The sequence below is a fragment of the Anser anser genome (genome assembly GCF_964211835.1).
Source record: "Anser anser genome assembly, chromosome: 7".
In the NCBI taxonomy this organism is placed as follows: domain Eukaryota; kingdom Metazoa; phylum Chordata; class Aves; order Anseriformes; family Anatidae; genus Anser; species Anser anser.
The window spans coordinates 9553532-9572985 of NC_139727.1; the positions used below are offsets into that span (position 1 = coordinate 9553532).

Here is a 19454-nt window from a genome sequence, read left to right on the forward strand (position 1 = left end):
AGACCTACCAAATTAAACACACATTCGTGGTGGGGGGAATTGTTTTGTTTATTTGTTTGGTTTGTTCCACTATTGACTTCGGTTTCTATGAGGCATTTCCAATTGGTTGCTTATTCTTTGTTTATGGATTATTGGCTCAACTGATCTTTTAGAGTCCTTGTTGCCTGATTCTGTGCAAGTAGTCAATTGACCAATTTCTTTTGTTTTGTTCCATCAAAAAAGACATCTTTAATTTCTTTAAATTCTTAAAGATATTAAAGTCACTCAGACTTTTTTAAGGGGAAATAACTACAAGACGGAGGAGAGAATTTCATGAAATGTCTACATATGAAGTGAATCAGCTAACATATGATGACTAGTGTATTTTTTCATGCTTCCATAAAGGCTAACCAAACTCTTGTGGTTTCCATATAGATGTGCATGGGATGGTTCTGTGATGTATGAAACTAATATTTCTTAGCAGATATAAAAGACATAATATTTTTAACTGCCTTATAAGCAGAGGGATTTATCAGTGCTTCTGGATTTCAGGCATGCTGACACTGAAGTTTCTTTTCCAAGATTTATCTCAGCACATGCCAGAAGTAACCAGAAGGAACCACAAGTCCGCCAGTCCCAAAGAGATTTTTGGTTTACAGTGTCTTTATTGCTCATGCTTCAAAAAACTGCTGTGAAACAAAGCTACCTTAGAAGCAGTTGTCCCAATATTTAATTTATGGCAGCGATAATGGAAGGTTGCTGATTCAAAGGCCTGTAGTGTTTTCCTTAAATCAATATTTCTCTCCTCAGATGTGAGATTTTTCTCATCATGAGGATTTGTCCTACTTTTTTTCTATGCTCATCTGATGTATCAGATGTGCAGGAAATCAGAATTAATTTGCAAATAAATATAAATAAAATGTAACAAAACACATCAGCTTTCAGGCAATCTCCTTCAACTGCCATGTTGTAGCATTGAAAATCACTGTCCATATGTAACATTATAAATCCAGGTATATGCTTACTGAAAGTGGGTGCTTAGGTATAAGGACACACAAGTAGTTCTTGTTGGGACAGGTGTTGTCCTCTACTAAGAACATCCTAATTTTATAATAAGGCCTACATGTTTTTGATGTCATTTCCTGAAATGGCACCATGTGTGTAAGATGTGTAATTTCAGAGACAGAGTGACAAATAAGCAGTTGGCTGATTACTAATACAGTAATTTTAGATGCTCTAATTATGATGAGTAATAGTCACCCATCTTTACCTCTTGCCAAAAATATGTCTCTGGCAGTTAATTTAATTCCATTGATATGTGTTTTTTTGTCATTGATCTAAGTAATCCCACTGCAAGGCTTCTGCTGCAAAGTAGTTTAGGTAGGATGTGACACAACATGGAGTAAGGGTAGAGGAGACGATTCAGAGATGACAAAGAATGCCAATCCATCGAGAATCTCCTTTGCATTCATGAAGCTCTATCCTCAAGCTACTGGTGTCTGGTTTTGCAGCGTGCATATGTAGCTTCTGTATGCCAGGATTTGGAGAGACTCTGTTTTTTTTTTTTTTCCCCCGTACCTTTGAACAATAAGAGCAGTTTTGACAAACTGAGGAAATGAGCAAGTAAGAGGCGCTACTGTTAAAAAAAAAGAAATGTGACAATGGAAACCAAGCAGAAGGGGAGGACAGAAAGAGATGGGACCTTGAGGCTCACAGGGAACTAAAGAGAACCATACAAAAATTATATGCCTGTGAACAGCACAAATACAAGGTGATGTGAGGAGATGCTTTTTCATCCCTTGTCACACAGAATGGGACCACTGTGCTAATCTTTAACATCAAGACTTCCTTGAAAGGGTATTTTACTTTGTTCTGCCACAAAAGATATTGCATTCCAGATGATATTTAAAAACTGTCATTCAAAACCGCATCTTTTATTTCCTATAGCAGAGCATGCAAATAAATTTAGCAGGTGTTATTAGAGCTGGTAGGGGGTAGAAGGCAAATCAAAAATGCTGATAGGGATTTTCTCAGTGTGCCACTGCTGGGACCCTGCAGAGACTAGCCAGTCTTAGTTAAAGCTGCAGTGTGCTTGCTCTTTATGGGAAATCTATCTCTTTTTATATTATCTCACCTGTGAAATCTATTTACAGAAAAGGAATTTTCCATTCACCTTTCTTAAGACCATTTTATTTTGTTGCTCAAAATCAAAGGGCAGTCTGCAGCTACGTACAACAAATCAGTGTGATTCTTTATTAGGAATATAAATGAAACATCTTCCTACAAGCTTACCATTTTCATGTTCTGCACAGGTCTAGAAAGTTCACTATTCACATGCTACGAGCTATTACACTGTCACTTTTAGCTTGCTTTCATTTTCTTTTCTTTTTCCTTAACACGCTTGCCTAAAAGTAGGCCAGCCTGATAGATTGATGGTGGACTAAAATACTTTTATATCCCATGTTCTGGATTTTCCAGCTTTAAAAGCACTCTGAAAAATATTGTCCTTACAAGAAAACTGGCATATTCAATTTATTGTTTTGTATTGTCTGTAGTAGAGTCTATTTTGAAAAAGAGGAAAAAAAAAGTTCCTGGAACAGGAAAAAAAAGTAGAAATAAAAATCAGTCCGTATATACATTAAGGTTGTTTTGCAAATTCATTAGTTTTCAGGAAGGGAAGAAAGACATTTGTTCTCAGCAAATCTATGCATCTCGGTGGTACTACTGTAAAGAAATGGGTAACGATTGTAGAATGAAGTTGTCACTGGTGAAATGACATGCTGTTTTTTTCAGATGCCTTTCTTTTCTGATGATCAAATTCCCATTCTGTTCTCCTGCAAGGCAAGGAAATGAACACTTCTCCCCAGCTCTGTATGCCCTACCCCAGCCCCCGCTTCTTCCATCTTTTTGCTGGCTCTTATTGCTGAAACTAGTTCCCACTTTTCTGCAGCAAATCCATCTCCCACTGTCTGTGGCTTAGTCAGAATATCTCTTAGTCAGAATAGGTACTCGACTAGGATCTTTGTGAAGATAATGAATTGTTTTCCACAAGCAGCATTTTGAATGCTGAGCAGTTGTCAGTACAGAGATTTTAGATACTTGCCTAACAGGATAAGGGAATAGAGGCAGTGATAAATTTTCTTGCCCTAAATTCACTCTGTGCCTTAACAATGTTGTGCAGGGATGAGTTTTTAGTATTTTGACTGCAACAGGGGTTAAACTGTTTGTAAACCTCAGTATATCCTCTGTCCTCTCCTCTGCATACTGCAGCCTCCCTGGTGTCTCTGCCAGAAGACTGCAAGGTGCAGGGAAAGCAGCAAACCTCGCTCCTGGAGTCAGGCTGCAGGGTGGCACCGGATGCCACACTATGACCAGAGACTTCTGGGTGCTCTCAGGTTAGGCAAGAACACATCTTTATTGCTCACAGGGTGTTAATAGCCAGTAATTGGTGAACCTGACAAGCAGAAGCTAACTATGCACTTTTTATGTTTTATTAGTATTAATACGTACATTATTATTATTACATATATTATTTTAATACGTGAATTAATATTAATACATAAATTATTATTATTATTACGTAAATGGAAATGCAAATTACACAGCCTGTAGGCATTTTGGCTAGTGTCAAGGAGACCACATTTTTTGTAGAGTATATGTAGTTTTTTAATGAGCCTCATATGCCCTTCCCTTTGATTTTTTCCTCTTTCCTAGTAATGTAGAGAACAATGATGAACCATAATTATGCCTTCATATTTATAGTGTTCATATCTTCTGTCTTCTAAATAGTTAGCTTTATGAGCAAAAGAGTGGGAGCTTTCCTCCTCCTATTCCTTGCATTGCTGTGAAAGCCCATTCTGTGAAATCTAAGTTGATTTCCCCCCTGATATCACACTGCTTCAGTGACACTGTTAGAGAGCATGGATTAAAATTACCAAGTTAGGAAACAGAAATGGAACAAACTAGCCTTAAGCTACTTTGCTCTTGGCTTCTCTTTGGCTCATTAAATCCCCTTTCTGATACTGCTGTTAAAGAACAAGCAAGCAAGTTATACTGAGTAGCCCATTTACAGGAAGAAATAATCGAGCATTATAAAAGGCCTTTTCACTTTTATTTCTCATGGGAGGAAATATTTTAGCATCTCTTGTGGATTAAAACATGGAAACAAATAAATACAATTCAAATTATTTTCATGCCCTATGAAAAGTTTGGAAGGTACTTTAGATTTCATGGAGATGTTATAGACTCAGTTCTTCACAAATCACCCCATGTTGCACAGTTGAACTATTAAAATCAGTGCAATTCAATCTTAAGCTCTTAAAAATCAGAGATGATGTGTACATTCCCATTACTGGAGTAGAATTGGACAATTTTTTTAACTTGATGTCTGTCCCAGTGGTATTGAGTTACATAATGTTATGCAGAATTACAGCACTGACTTCACTGAGAACAAGTTTTCATCCCTGTTTCTATTAGAAATGCTTCATTTTTCTTCACTGTTATTTCAATTCTTGTTTCTTTTAACTAAAGTAACACTAATAAGGAAATTATTAAGTGAAAAAGCTAATAAAAACAAATTTAAAATTACTAAATTTTTAATTATAAAATTTAATAAAAACCAATGAGGCTGTATACTCACTAGTACAGATAGTTTGATGCATTTTTGAAAGAATGACAAGGAAGGAAAAGGAAGTATTACTTCTGACCTTCAACGTTGATACCATGGACTTCTCCATATATCTCCTATTCTTTACAGAGCTGCAACATTACAAAGATAAATGTTCATACATCCTAAGTGCATCTGCTGAAATGACTTTGAAGATTTCCAAATACTAAATAAAGAAATGTCCTTTATCAGTGAGGAGCTTATAGTAAATAAGGGGTTATCTAAATCAGTGATTTAGAATACTTATTGATGCTTGCAGTCAGTATTATTATTTTTTTAACAAAGTATTCATATTTTTGTTTTGAGAGATAATATTAGTATTATATTCATAGATCAGATGTGGAAGCCAAATGGAAATCTTGCATAGAAGCCTGGCATTTGTGCTTGTGTGGACAGTTCTTTTCTAAGATGTATTGAAAGCTTTTCATTTCATGATTAGAGCTTTATTGATTGTTGGAAATGTTTTATATTTTTATGTTGCCTTTTTTTTTTTTCTAGTGATGTCTTTTTTTTTTTTTTTTTAAGTGATTGCTGGGAAATCATTGTGGAAAAATGAATTTAGGAAAATAACCAAAGATCATTTCTCTGTTTGCAGTTAAAACAGTAGACGACCAAACTATACTTTTTCAACATTAAATAAGATCTAAATTTCTTTTAGAAAGAACCCTGCCCCTTTTGTATTGGATTTTCTAAACACAGAATTGTGCTCTAGTTGGGAATGAGTGCCTACTGTTAGTAGTCCCATCTGACATCAAGGGCAATGTAGAATAATAATTTATTAAGCACAAAGACGGAAAAGGCAATGTTACAATTGGGAAACTGCAAAAGTTCTCATAGCAAAAAAAAATAAAAAATAGAAAAAACATAATTTTCAAAAATACATAAATACAATAAACATTTTAATACCTGGAACACTGAATGCTAAATTGAGGACTTTGTTGATTTATTAATAACCCTGAATGCATAGTAGCATTTCTATATCAAATTTAGCAACTGAACCATCTTTTTAAAATACATTTGGATGCTTTATTCAGTCATCTCCTAGAAGCTCACCTAATTACAGCATGATAGTTCATTGAGGAAGTGGAACTAAATTCTGGCAAACCATGTAAAATTGGTTAAACCATAGAAAAGAACATCAAGTTCAGTATGTCTCTTGCTATTAAAAATATATATATATTTGGATTCGTTAAAGGACAATTTAAAGACCCATTGTTTCAGGTACAGATTTGCAAATCTTGAGCAGTTCAGGCTGAAAATATGTGGTAGCTGAATGCTTCATGGAAGTTCATTTTCATTTCACCCATAACCTATTCACTTGAATCAGACATTTGTTTTTTAGTACACTGGTCAAGTGTATGCCAGAGAAACAATTTGAAAGATGAAGACTTTTCAGAGTACTTCAAAGTTGTTGTTGATGAATAGTGTAGATAAATAGATCTCAGAACAAATAGTGGGTTCGTGTGGACCTGATATAATCAGACTATTTAGTACATGAAATAAAAGATAAAGAAAGATATGCATATGAATATGTGGTGTTTCTTTCTAGGTTTTTATTTTGTGTAAATGAAATTAAACATCAGGTGAAGCTAGCTGACATTTAGTCAGGGAAAATCCATCATCCAGAGTTAGATGAACTACCCTTTGACAAAGGCCTGGAGGGCTCAGTGAAGTAGCAGTGCACATTAGTATATGAAATTATGTCAAGATTTATTTTTATTTATTTATTTATTTTTGGTGGATGGGGAGGGGGAAGTTCTAGTAAAGTGGAAACAACAGTCAATATTAAGCCATCCCAGTTTTTTCTTTTTGGCAGACAGCAGCCCAACCAAGAAAGGTAAGACTTGGTAGAAGTATCTCTATTTATTCTCCAGACTTAAGTTTTTCTCACAGTTTTGAGCTACTTAATCATTCTGTATAAAATTCAGAAACAGGATTTTGAAGGAGTATTATGTACCCAGCTTCTTTTAGTTCTCATAATAATTTGGAAACCTAACTTCATCCGTCCCTTTATAATGATCAATGAGTAAGCATTTTTAGGTATTTTATAAAGTTCTACCATTGCATTTCTTGTATATGTGTTCATTGTGCATCCGTCCAGCCTGTAATGACACAGGGCACATCTACTCAGCAGTCACTGCAGAGGGCTATTAACTGGTTAGCCCAGCTACTCCAGGACCTCAACCAGGCTGGCAGATGAGAAGTTATGTAGCTTTTCGAGGAGGTTTTGCAGCTAAGTTGATCTATATGCCTCTCTAGCAATATTCATCTATATAGCCAGCTAAATTGAAAGGACATCTTTGCAAGCGGCAGTAAAGATGGAGAAAGGGAGTTGTTTCATTAATGTTATTAGACAATCTTGCTAGATTATGATTAACATATTGACGCACAAGAAGTTAAAGATGATTTTGCCATGCTAGGAGTCTGAAGGAGTTTGCAGCCTTCTTAATTTTACTTGGGAAGTATGCAGGCTTGTGAAGTCAGTCTGAAATCTCTTGCACTAATGTAGCTGTTCTACCTGGAAAACAAAGATGCAGACAAAAGTACAACCACAAATCTCTCCCACAGTCTGTGGCGTGAAGCTGTAGTGCTACGCTCTTTCTTTGCTTTATTTAAAATTCACACACCATTAAATTGCATTGAACTTGCCATTAAAAGTCACATTTCTCTCAGGACTGAATTCTATTTGAAGCTGGCAGAAAAACCTTTGTGGTTCAGAACATTTTATACATGAGAAATAGATGGAACCAGTTGGTATAGATACGCTGTACTTTTTTTTTTTTCCATTCTAAATAAACTATAAATACACTCCCCTCTTCAACCTTTTATTTGCAGTCTCCAATTCTGCTTTAGACCTTGCTGTCATAATTAATTTGACTGTTCCAAATGTGTGATAGTCATAAATACTTTTCTGTGACTTAAGTTGGAGTTCATGTGAGTATCATTGGAAAGCTTCCTCCTTCTTGATATCCAGAGGTAATATCTGGAATATGAGTTTGCAGTTACAAGAATTCAGGTGCTCCAACTTTTTTCTCCAGAGTATGTTATATGTGAAAAAATACATCTGGTATTAACATACTTCTAGGCCTGCAGGACATTTTTAAAGTTGCTATTAGAAAATACTACTGGAATGCTTGAAATACTTTAAACAGGTTAATATATAGCTCAGGCCAGGCTCATGAGGGATGTAAAGCTGCCTAATCCTGAAAAGTCAGTGGAGTTATTTCAAACCCTTATCCTTCCCTACCCTTCAAATTTAATCTCAGTCATTTGATCTGTCCTAGGTAGAATTTCATTTTTCACACTCCCATATTATGTGAAAATTGATACTCACACAAAGTCTTAACTGATAATGAGGATTCGGTGTGTTGTATACTTCACAACATGGAAGTTTAAGAAAAGTTATGCTTCACAAGGTTTCTGTATCAGTTTGGAGTGTACTCAGTCTGGGTATATTTGTAAGTGCAGAATGGTGTGTATTCTAGAAAATTAGTAGCAGACGTAGTCACAGTGCCTAATTTCATTTCACATTTAGTTTGTCAAAAACTGGCTACGACATGCCTATCTCCTGTTCACCTTGCTGCAGACAATTTTTTGCTTTTCTATCTCCCAAATACATTCACTCCCAGCAAGCTCTGCCATTTTAGAGAACAAGACAGAGTGAAAACACAGCTGAGACTGTCAAATTTATAGATCTCAGCAAAGAAACTCACAGCCTATATGTTCAGAGGAGGAGTTAGGTTTTTGTAAGAGATCTAGCAATCAGAGAAAAAGTCAAAACTGAGTTATGTAGCAGCCTATTGAAACTTTCGACTATTTAGCAAGATATTGCATTAAAGGTCTTAATTACCCATATTTCTTTTTTTCCAGAACAATTTTGAGTAATTTAAGAACTGTATATTATAAATATACAGGAGCAGTGCTAAGGAAAGTCCACAGAATATAAAGTCTGGCCTCACTTGCCAGAAATGTTTTTGCACCATTTAGGTTACTGTCTCTTTTGCTGTTGGATTTTGGCACTTGTATTTAACAAAGTACGTTTTGCTACCACAGCTCTACAGTCCTTGCAGTGATGTCCCTGAGGGAAAAAATAGACTGTTTAATGCATTCTTGTCCTAGAATCATGCAAACATCAAACGCATTGTAGGGCTCATCCTTAAAAAAATACACTTCTGCAGAAAGGCTTAGAAATGTTAGACTTGTAGTCTGTGCATGATGCCATGCTGTTGTTCAAGGATATGCTCCAAATATTCATGGAACAACCTGCCTCTTCTTAAACATGTTTTTCAAAACTGTGTTCCTATTGATTTTAATAGGGAAGTAATATGTTATATAAATACTAGACATCATACTATAAATAAATAAGCTTTTAATGCATGTAATAAATCTATCATATATATGTATTAATCTTAAACACTGTCACACTGTATCTAATACCTCTACTTGCTTTTAAGTTCTGAAAAGCTGTTCTCAAGACAGCAGGAGCCTGTTCTGATCAGAGATATTCTGTTGCATGTAATACTGTGCATCTTGTTTAATCAACTAATGTACATGTGTGTGCAAGCACAGCAGGTGACTTTTGAAGACATGAGGTGGGAGCATAGCTACACCTCAGATTTTAATGGTGGAGGGGGGAGCAGGAGGAGAGAAGGAAGTTCAAAAGAATGCTCTTCCTAATTTGAATTTCATTTTTCAGGCACATAGTAATAAATCAAATTTGCTTATTTTTCAGTTTCTGATGCTTCTTCCCTGCCCTACATTCTGGATTTGTTTCCCTCAAGGATTAGAATGGGCAGTTTTTGTTTCTCACAAAGACTTTTAAAAGTCTTTTATTTGTTCAAAGAGAATCATATGAATCTATTCAGACCTTTAGTATTGAAAACTGATAAGTTCAACATTTCTTTTTTGCTGTCAGTGGCCAAACAGAAAACAAAATAAAATCATTTGAATTCAAAATAAAACTTTTTTTTTTTGTGAATTTGTTAAAGCTTACATGTTTCGAGGTTAGTGCAGAGTACTTTGTAGTACCAAGAATAAGGTGTTCTCTCTCTTTCGAGAGTTATCAATGCTTATTATAATATTATAGTAGTTCAGGTTTTGAAGATACCATCACTTAGAAAGTGTTTAAACATATTTTATAGAAAACGTCTACATTTTCAGATAAAGCTATGTCTTAAACTTTTGCTGAAAGTAAAATAATAGTAATTATTTCATCATCCTGTCATGAAATATTCTACTTAACATACAATCAATATTTATCTCCGTATCCTATACTTGACCAGTGTTAAATATACTAGTATATTTTCTGGGAAAGCATAATCATATTGGATGTTGTCAGCAGGAATTAAAATTGAGCAAAAAAAGGGCAGAATGTCAGCCAAGACCTGGTCTTCATTTGAAGAAATGAATACTCAAATAGAAAGTTACAAATTAATTTCTATTTATCTTTATAAAGACATTGGCAGCCATATTTTGGAGAGATTTATTTAAAAACATTATCAAAATACTATCGTGAACTTGTGGAAATAAGTGTATATATAAAGAGAGAGTTGAGAGTTTCCTTCCACCTTTTTGGCTTATCACCTACTAAACTGACAGAACAAAACAAAATGCTGCCAGCTAACAACAAGTTTTTGAAGCTTGTTGCCATTCTCAATGCGATACACAAAGTGGTCCTTTTCTACTGCTGTCACATTCTATTAGTTCTTTCAATTCACTTTGCTTGCACAAAGGTTTTTGTTTTGTTTTGTTTTTTCTTTGTAGTTTTGACACACTTGCTGCTGTTTTAAAATCACACCAAACTGTGAACTCGTAGTAACTGGTAACACTTGAAAGACAAGACGGTACCTGCAAAATGTGATACGGATTTATTATTGCAACAGAATACAATAATGTGTTTTGGTGCTTTCAAAGTATTCTTCCCACTCTGACGTGGGATTTCAGAAAACTTCTCTCAAGCATTACCTTAGCAATGGGAGTTCCAGTTCATATGACACAAAAGTAAAAGCAAAGTGAATGAAAAGGAAGGAGGTGATGTAGGCATATGTAAAAGCCTTGTACATGCTGGAAGTTATCTTCTACATTGCAGTCTTTATCAATAGGGTATGTATTGGAGAGGTGTCTGCCTGGACAAGACATTTAGTTGTCCATGTCCTGTGGTTCAACTGATTTCCAATGGGAATAATGTATATCCTATCTTCCATGCATTTTGTATTTAAACTTTTCTATTTGAACTATAATCTTCAGGGAAGATTATAAAATGTCTTTTACTGTGCAAATGAAGAACGCATTAGCACAAGTTAGTACCATAAAATAAATAATATATATTTTAGTTGGCACCACGATACCTGATAAAACTTTCTCTGAAATCCCTGGTGACTCCTCCTCAACTGAAATTCAGTATTGTTCCTTCCCTAGGCTGTCTAGGATCTTTTAGTAGTTTCTTCCAGTCATTGAATTTTATCATGAGGCTATATAGCATTTATTTCTAATGCTGCTAGAAGTATATGATTAACTAAGAACCTCTGCTGTCATTTAAAAATGTTTTTTAATGCCATGCTGGGGAAGCAAAGACTGAAAACTGGAGCTTTAGCATACATAGTAGGTCAAAAGCCAGGGTAATGCCAATCTCTGCTTCATGTTTGCACATGGACTCTTAAGCCTCTGGGGCCTGTAATGACCCCAGGGGTCTCCCCACTGCCACCTACATGACCTGACCTCTCCCCTGTGTCCCCGCAGTCTCTGACATCTCCCCCTTCCTGGCACTGCAGTTCTGTGCAGCTTATCTAATGCTGTCTGAGGGGTGATTTTTCAGTCGCTGACACTTTAAAGGCAAGGCGAGTATACATGTGAAAACAAGACAGATATTCAGGGAGGCAGCAGAAGGCCTAACAGGGGAGTACCCTGAGGAAATGAGGACAAGAAATGAAAAAGGCAGAACTGTGGACATGTGTCTTCACTGTGCCATGGAGGTGGTGCAAGCACTAGAAGGCCTCACAGGGCTCAGCACGGCAGTGTGCGGACACCCATTTAAAGCAGTGGCCAGTCTGGAAGGAGTATAGCTGCGATGCGCACATGTGTGCAGTTTCTGAACACAGGAGAAGGCAGTTTTGAACAGCCTGTCCAGAGACTTGTCAGTCATTATCAACAAATGTACTACAGATCTGCAACTTCAAGGGATGCTCACATTGCAGGAATACTTTTTCTCCTTTACACATGAGCAGACAGGTGGTAAAAGTCACATGTCAGAGAAGCTGGTAAGGGCAGCCGGGGGTGACTGAATCTCTATGACTGTAAGCCACATGTTGCTGGCTAAATGAGTACTCATTCTATCAACTCTTGACCAGGAGATTTTTGGGGTTTGCTGAAAAATTTTAATCTTTCCCTGGGGAACTGTTTGGGTGTATATAAATTCATAATAAACAGGAAAGCCTGAATCATAGAGTGATGGAAAGGTATCTGCTGATGCTTCTCGATTTTAACTGCAAGTTAAACAGCTATCTATACATACATATGCAATGTGTGTGTGTATGCAAAACCTACTACCTTGGGATTATAATCCATAATTAGAGCTCCTATAAAAGAAATATCCACCCATAAACTAATGAATTATATTTGCACTAAGTATGTGTGCATCTAGAAATGTATATAGTGTAAAAATATGAAGTGGGCCTCTATCATTTATTCCATAACTAACTCTTAGCTTTACTGAGATGAATTAAACTCTTTCTGGGGAGCATACAAGGTGTGGTCATGGATACATAAAGGAGCCAGCTAAATTGGGTAAACTTCATTGTTATCTGACATTTTAAACCCTGACCACCCACACTCTCCAGCCTTGCCTGGCTGTTACTTATGCCCTTTTCCTATTCCCCATTGGGTAGGAAAGCATGAAAAACAGCCTTCAAGAAACAGTTCTGAATATGATCTTGACTTTCTGTGCTTTATCAGTTTAGAAACTACTGTCAAAGACTTCTTACTCTGAAGTATGAAACTTTCAAGAGAAAAGGAATTCACATTTTCATCTTCTTAAACATTAAATGCTTCAGTAAACGTTGACTAGCTTGTGGTGGCTTCTTATTGTTGTTAAGGTTAAAGTTAAACAGCAGTCGTTCAGCTATTCCATGGCATCTTTTCTGTGGAAAAGTAGCGCTTTCCTTACTAGTACCAATAGGCTTCCCAAGAAGAAGCTTGTTCCTTCCCATGACCCCCCCCCCCCCCCCCGACTGATTTTCTCCTTAGGCCTTTTTTTTTTTTAAACTAGGAATAATTCCCAAGATCTGCATCCTGTTTACCAGAAATTTAAAGCCATACCAAGTCCATAATTTTTCCATAAGAGGCTCTAAAGGCTCCAACACTTGCTAGTTCTTTTAGATCTTTTTTTCTCCTCTTCATAGAACTGTAACGGCAATGTTTTTTTGATCGGGAAAGTCAGTGAAGAGTTGCTCCCAATGTTTTTTTAGTCTTTTAAAGCCTGTGACAAGGGGCTACTGCTTCCCTTGTTTATATTCGCCAGCTATTCCTTGATCAGATTGTTGCAGGAGTGTATGTACATTCATCCTTCTAGAAAGTTTTGTGCAGTACCTCAGTGATGTGTCTGTATGGGACATCAAAGAAAGACCAGAGCTGAGAATTGTAAGTATGTGCTATTCCAGAGAACTGTAGCCAAATCCCTGACTTTCTTAGTTTTAAAACCTGCATCCTTCCAGGCTCTTCAGATTCCTATTTAAATAAGACATTTTTGCTATTTTTTAAGTTCAGATATGCAATCTGTCAAAAATAATCAAAAACCTCTCCATACTAGAGAAACATCATAGTCATATTTTGTGATAAAGGTAAATGATTTTGGTCCTCCTTCAAATCCTTCATGAAATCAGGGGATTTTGCTGTTGGAAATGATCGTTTTACCATGAAAACATTGCACATTCCCTCTGAAAATTGCAAATATATGGAAATTCATACCTGTGCTCTGGAGGTGGAATATCACAATTCTTACAATGAATATCTCTGCTCTCTCTGACAGAACTGGCAATTGTTTCACTCTGGAGCAGTTACACAAGTGCCCAGGAAAATATCAATTTTCACAGAGATATTCACAAAGGGAGGAATACTTTGAGTGCTAGTCAAATGATGTATGAATGTGATGCCAAATATCAGAATATAATACTACATTCATTCCTGTTAAAGGAAAAATATATATATTTTAAATGATCATACTTAATTGACTAAAAGCGATAAATGTGTATTACTGCAGGTGTCTTCTCTAACTACATTGGGTGACACTGCATCTCAACTATGTTTTGGCTAAAAATATGGCTTTATATCTAATATTCCATCTATGTTGTTGTAAGATAATTCAGCTGCAGAATGCAAACTCCTTTGTTTCGCTGACTCCGTATATCTTTGTACTGAGAAACATCAAGGAGAGTGGTGAGCAGTTTTGTCGGTATATGAAAGAAATATTCTTAGATAACATCCTAATCTGGAAATTGTTTTTGTTGAACAAGGGGGAAAAAAAAAGCTGAAAAAACTAATGAATAAAAAATAGGCCTCTGGAGATACAATTCAATATTTCTCTTTAAGATTTCACCCAGCATTTCATTTTGGGTAGAGGAGAGCAATTCCATTTTAAGGAAGCTTTCAAAAAGTTGGTTTCCTTCCAATCTGAAGCAAATGCTCAAATCTTAACATTTACTGCTGGGCCCAATTAGACTTGTAGGACAAGCCTGTGGGGGAGACTATACTAGAACAGAGAAACGAATAGGCTGGAAATTCCAGACTCCCCAAATACCTCTGTGGCTGAAGGTGAGGGAGTTCAAAGCAGCTGGCTCTAAGAATCAGAGCAAGTGAAAGCCTGCTGCCTGCCACTGCACCTGATCTGAGTTCTAGTCAGCTCCAGCTGACCCTGAGAGTGTTTGCTGTTGACTCAAATAGTCATGAGTTTCAGCTGGTACATACTGTTATAAATATCTTCTTCAGCTTCACAGATTTCTGTGTGAATATGAGTACTCCAATGTGTTTTACCGTGTTTTTTCTTTCAGTTGAATTGCCAGTTCATCTCAGAAAACAAATACGTAAATACTTGTGTTTACCGTAATCTGCTAAGGATTTAGGTATGTTTTGTCTGAGATGCTTTATTCATTCTTTTCACTATACATACAATTACAGTATATTTTGGAAGCATTGGCTATAAAACTTATGAAAAACTGCATGTAAAACTTTTAGAACTGTAAAGACTCTGTTTCAATGAAAAAAAAAGTTCAGAATGTTCTGGGATCTTAAATAGATTCAGAAAACACTGTTCTTTAAGGATTCTCATTTCTGTTGAGTGCAGATTTCCTGGTAGATGCTGGTACTGCATGTATATATTTGGCAGGATTAATATTTATAGTAATTTCTACAGGAAGGTGTCATGTGTGACATGGCAATTGGTATTTGTAGAAAGCTATCTGGCTACTTGAAGCGCTACATATAAATGTGTGATTGTATTCTGTAGGACGCAGACTCTAACAGGATAAATTTCCCTTATTTCCTCCGTTATTGATTATCCTTTCTAAGAATTATGTGTTCCCTGTTCTGAATTTGTGTTTCCCTTTAAAAACTTCCAGTGTAGCTTTAGGATACTAAAACTTTATTAAGCCCTATCATTTTTTCAAGCGCTTTTCGCAGGATATGCCAATACCTAATTACTGCTACTACTCGGATGTGCTTCAAGCTGTGGGCTTTTATTTTTTTTTTTCATACAGCAGGTGAAAACACCCACGCTGTACAAAAACTCTCTTGCTTTCTTCTACATTTAAACAATAATCATGTTATCAAAGCAGAAGCATGTCATCAAAGCAGAAGTGACGAGAAGCACATTTAAGGATGGATCCTGCCCTGCTGAAATTATATTGAAATTAGGTACACTATCTTATATCTCATTGTTCTGAAACAGAAATTTATACAGGGATTTAGGCTATTGCTGTCCTTTCTATGATAAAACAATAATAGCATTTATGAGGTTTCCCAACTCCTAGCCAAGACTTCCTATAATCCTGAGAAGAGTTATAGCAAGTGTAAAGGAAAAGAGAAAACCCCACTTCATGAGCCTTAGTTTTCTATAAAACTGGGAAAGAAATGGGTCTAAGAATCTTACAAAATACATTAGTGCACTTCACTGTCTGCAGTAATGCTATCCTGACTCACACTAATGTTGGTGGCTGGGGAATGGCCTCTGTCTTACAAAAGCTTCTAACACTGTTTTAGTAAATAATTGTTTAAGTTATAGAAAAGCCCGAAGGTCTGGCCATGAAAAACAACTGACTGTGGGAAGGTGTGTGTGTAAAACAGTTTCACTTCAGGGCTTCATGACCTGTGCTAAGAAAATCAAAAAGGAGCAGTGAAGAATTTTGCTCTTTTTGTTATGCACCTGGGTCTTGGAGACATGAAGGGTTTTCATGTAGGAAACATGTAAGCTAGCAGAGAGCTGAGCTTTAAACTGACATTTGCAGTGTTTCTGCCAGTGGGTTATGTCCCATAATAGGCACCAAGCCGTGGGTTTGCTTGTGTGTCAGCCCTGGCCATGTGAATGAGGTTGCCTGGAAAGGAAGAATTTCAAAGTAAAAGCTCAGAAGTGATGGAGCCAGGGCAACTGCAGGGAAACCACTACTAGTCCTGGAGCCAAATGCCTTGCCCAAGAATGAAATTGTACCATATTGGAACTAGGATAAAATCCCCCCTTATAGATCAAAGTTACTTTCCCATTTTAATTCAAAGTAAACGAAACTTTCCGTCTCATCAGGACAAATAATAATTTTTCCAGGTTACCCTTTTTGTTAGTTCACTGTCTGACTATGTGGTCATTTCTTAAATCATAAACTTTCTATTGAAGGCCTGTAATAGAAGTAGAAGTAGAATAGAAGTAGAAGTGACACAAAAAAAGGGGGGGAAAAAAGTTAATTCTGAGAGGACGATCTTAGAGATCTGCAATTTTAGACACACACAACTGTCACTTCAAAGCTTACAGAACAAACAGCAACAGGAAATTTTACATTTGTAGCGTTATGGCAAAACTGTTAAACCCTATGAAGGATTCTTGGCTGGGCTGAATCCACTGAGTGATCTAGAAAGCAACCAGTCTGGTCTGTAGGACTGACCAAAAAAAAAAAAAAAAAAGGAGAAAAGAGAAAGGAAAAGATAAATGCCTTCTGAAGAGTCTGAGTCTGCTGAACCAGTGCCTTCAGTGTTAGATGCAACCTGCCTGGTAGGTACTTGACACTGTATAATAAATGTGCTGGCAGTGCAAGAAGTGACATTACAGATCTGATATGAATACTGCAAAACATGCAAGAAAAGGTATCTTTGCATTTTGTAGCACTCTGAGACAGCACACATAGAGACAGAAGGATTTTACTTGGCGTCATGTATTGGAAACGTACACTTCATTGAAGAGTCAAACAGGGAAACCCCATTAGTCGCTGCTGAGCGTGTTGTCACACACAATGACATACTCCTGAACCCAAACGTTGCGTGTTCCCTCTGTATTTTGGTCTGTGACCCTGGCCAAATCTCTGACAACTGGAGGGAGTGTTAATAGGCTGAACGGACCATAGTATTGCTCTGCCCCCAGCTCACTTGTGGGCCAGTTGTGTTCAAGTGGCAGTGTTGGGTAGGGGCTTCATGAGCTCGTGCCTCCCAGCACAGGGGCCTTGCCCTGGCTGCTGTGGGAGTATTGAGGCTCTGCCTTGGTGTATCTGATGATGGGTAACAAGGTTTTCCAGATTATTAAAAGAGCATGTAACTTGGACGCTGTGATTACAATTACAAGGCAAAATTCTACTTCTCTGAGGGGATAAAAGGTTGCAAGTAGGATTTTGTGTTGCTCTACACCAGGCACAATTAGGTCACTTTTAAGATTGCTCTGACAAACATGTTGGCTTAGTGTGTTGAAACAATGCTGTCACAAATGGTTTAAGAATAAATGGATAGTGTTGGCTAAAATCTAGACAGCTTGGATACAGCTGTTCAGGATGATATGGATCTATGTGCTTGTGGCTGCATAATGGATGTGTAAATTATACAATGTCCCACAGTGGCAGAATGTACATCGATACTTTTACATTTATGCATTGGTTTTAAACTATAGTTTACAGCCTGTTGGGATGATATACTAACAATTTAAGTACAGAGACCTCATACAGCGAGGCAATTAGGTAAATTAAGCACATAAGCTTGAGTTTAATTTTAAACCTGGGACCAATTACAATGAAATCAAAAAAACTGTTTCCATGTTAAATTCTAGTCACTGCCCAGCCCTAGAAGTACTGTACAAATAGCACTGCAGAAATATTGCATGTGTCTGTGGAGTGGTTTTCTGATGTGAAGTGCACCACAGCTCTTTAAATAATATTCACTAGGACAGACTTTTCCGTGTCCCGCCTCTTGATGCTACCAGCTCCCAGGATGATTTTGCAGGTTAGTGGGAAAAGCATCTAATCTATGCGTTCCAAACTTTTGTTGGGTTGTAGACAAAAGAGTTTATACAGTCCTATTATTTGGCTGCATTGTTTCCAAATAAACATCTGTTGTTTATTGCCCTTATCAGAGATTTTTCAGTATGAGTAAAAAAAAATATAATAAAAATAAAAAAAATTAATAAAAGCATTATTGATGATAAAGTTAGCAACACAGTGCCAAAAGAAAACTGTAAAAAATAAGGAAACTCAAGTGAAATCTGTCACCAACTTCTCGTCCTGCCTTTTTTTTTCTTTTCCTTTTTTTTCTTTTTTATTTTTTTAATAGTATTAGTGGTATTAGTCTACTGTGGGAGCTGAGAGGTCAATTCAACAGTGTGCCATCTCTGAGACAGTTCCTGTCTTCCAGAGTAATCTTGTATCACTAGATTTTCTTCCTTTAGTTTTTGTTTTCTGCTGAATGCTAGTCCCCTGCAAATAGCTAAAACAGTCCTCTGCTACCTTAGAGGATCTTGGTCTGCTGTAACTGTAGGCTGCAGTGCTTGGCTTCCATGTGCACAATAATAGTGCACCTGTGAGCTTTGGTAAGAATGATCCCTGTGAATCCTGATTACATATTTACTTTTCTTTAAAGAAAAAGTCAGTTGAACTGAATTTGTACAAAGAAGTACTATTTTACAAATTATTTACCATACAAGTTATTCTCATCCTCACCATGCTGCAGTTTCAGTTGTCTTTTGTTTTATTAGGGTTGCTTAGAGTATTTATCAACAATACTGCTTTTAGGGTTAGTACATCAGAAAAACACTGCAGAAATATTGATTTAACTCCATGCCCAATGAAGGCTGAGATATGGTTGACTAGATATTACAGTTCCAACACCAACATTTTTGTAGGAAAGAAACACCATTTTATATACCAGATGGTGAGAGAATGTTACAATATATGTATTTTTAAATCTATTACCCGTGCAAAAAGATGCCAGCTCCACAGACTTCCACCTTTCCTTAAAACACACTATGCGTCATATAATGTTATCGTAAACCCAAGTTTTCCAGCAGTTCTTCAGATACTAAAATGCTAACTGTGCAGGCAGCTGTGTGGTGAAATAGAGCCCTTCTCTCAGAGAGGTTTGGCTACTGGAAAGCATTTACACTGCTTTTCAGCAGCATCTCACTTAAAGCTAGAGTCTTTTACTACTGGCAGGAGTTATTAATGTATGAAGGGGAAAAATTACGAATAAAGCTCTGGATATAATTTCTGCAGTCTACAAACTAGAAAATATTTGAGGCCAAAGAAACTCTTTTACAGGCTACAAGAAATGCAAAAGTGGTGGAAGAGGTAACCCGACTCTT

The 19454-nt window shown here is 36.7% G+C and overlaps 1 protein-coding gene across 1 annotated transcript in view; it reads left to right on the plus strand.

The window, feature by feature from the left end:
- LOC310902391 (uncharacterized protein) overlaps positions 1 to 19454 on the plus strand; it is a 495211-nt gene that overhangs the window by 400851 nt on the left and 74906 nt on the right. Inside the window, exon 9 of the mRNA XM_083843892.1 lies at positions 14686 to 14757. The gene's annotated coding sequence lies outside the window, so the exon portion shown is untranslated. The remainder of the gene's footprint in view (positions 1 to 14685; positions 14758 to 19454) is intronic.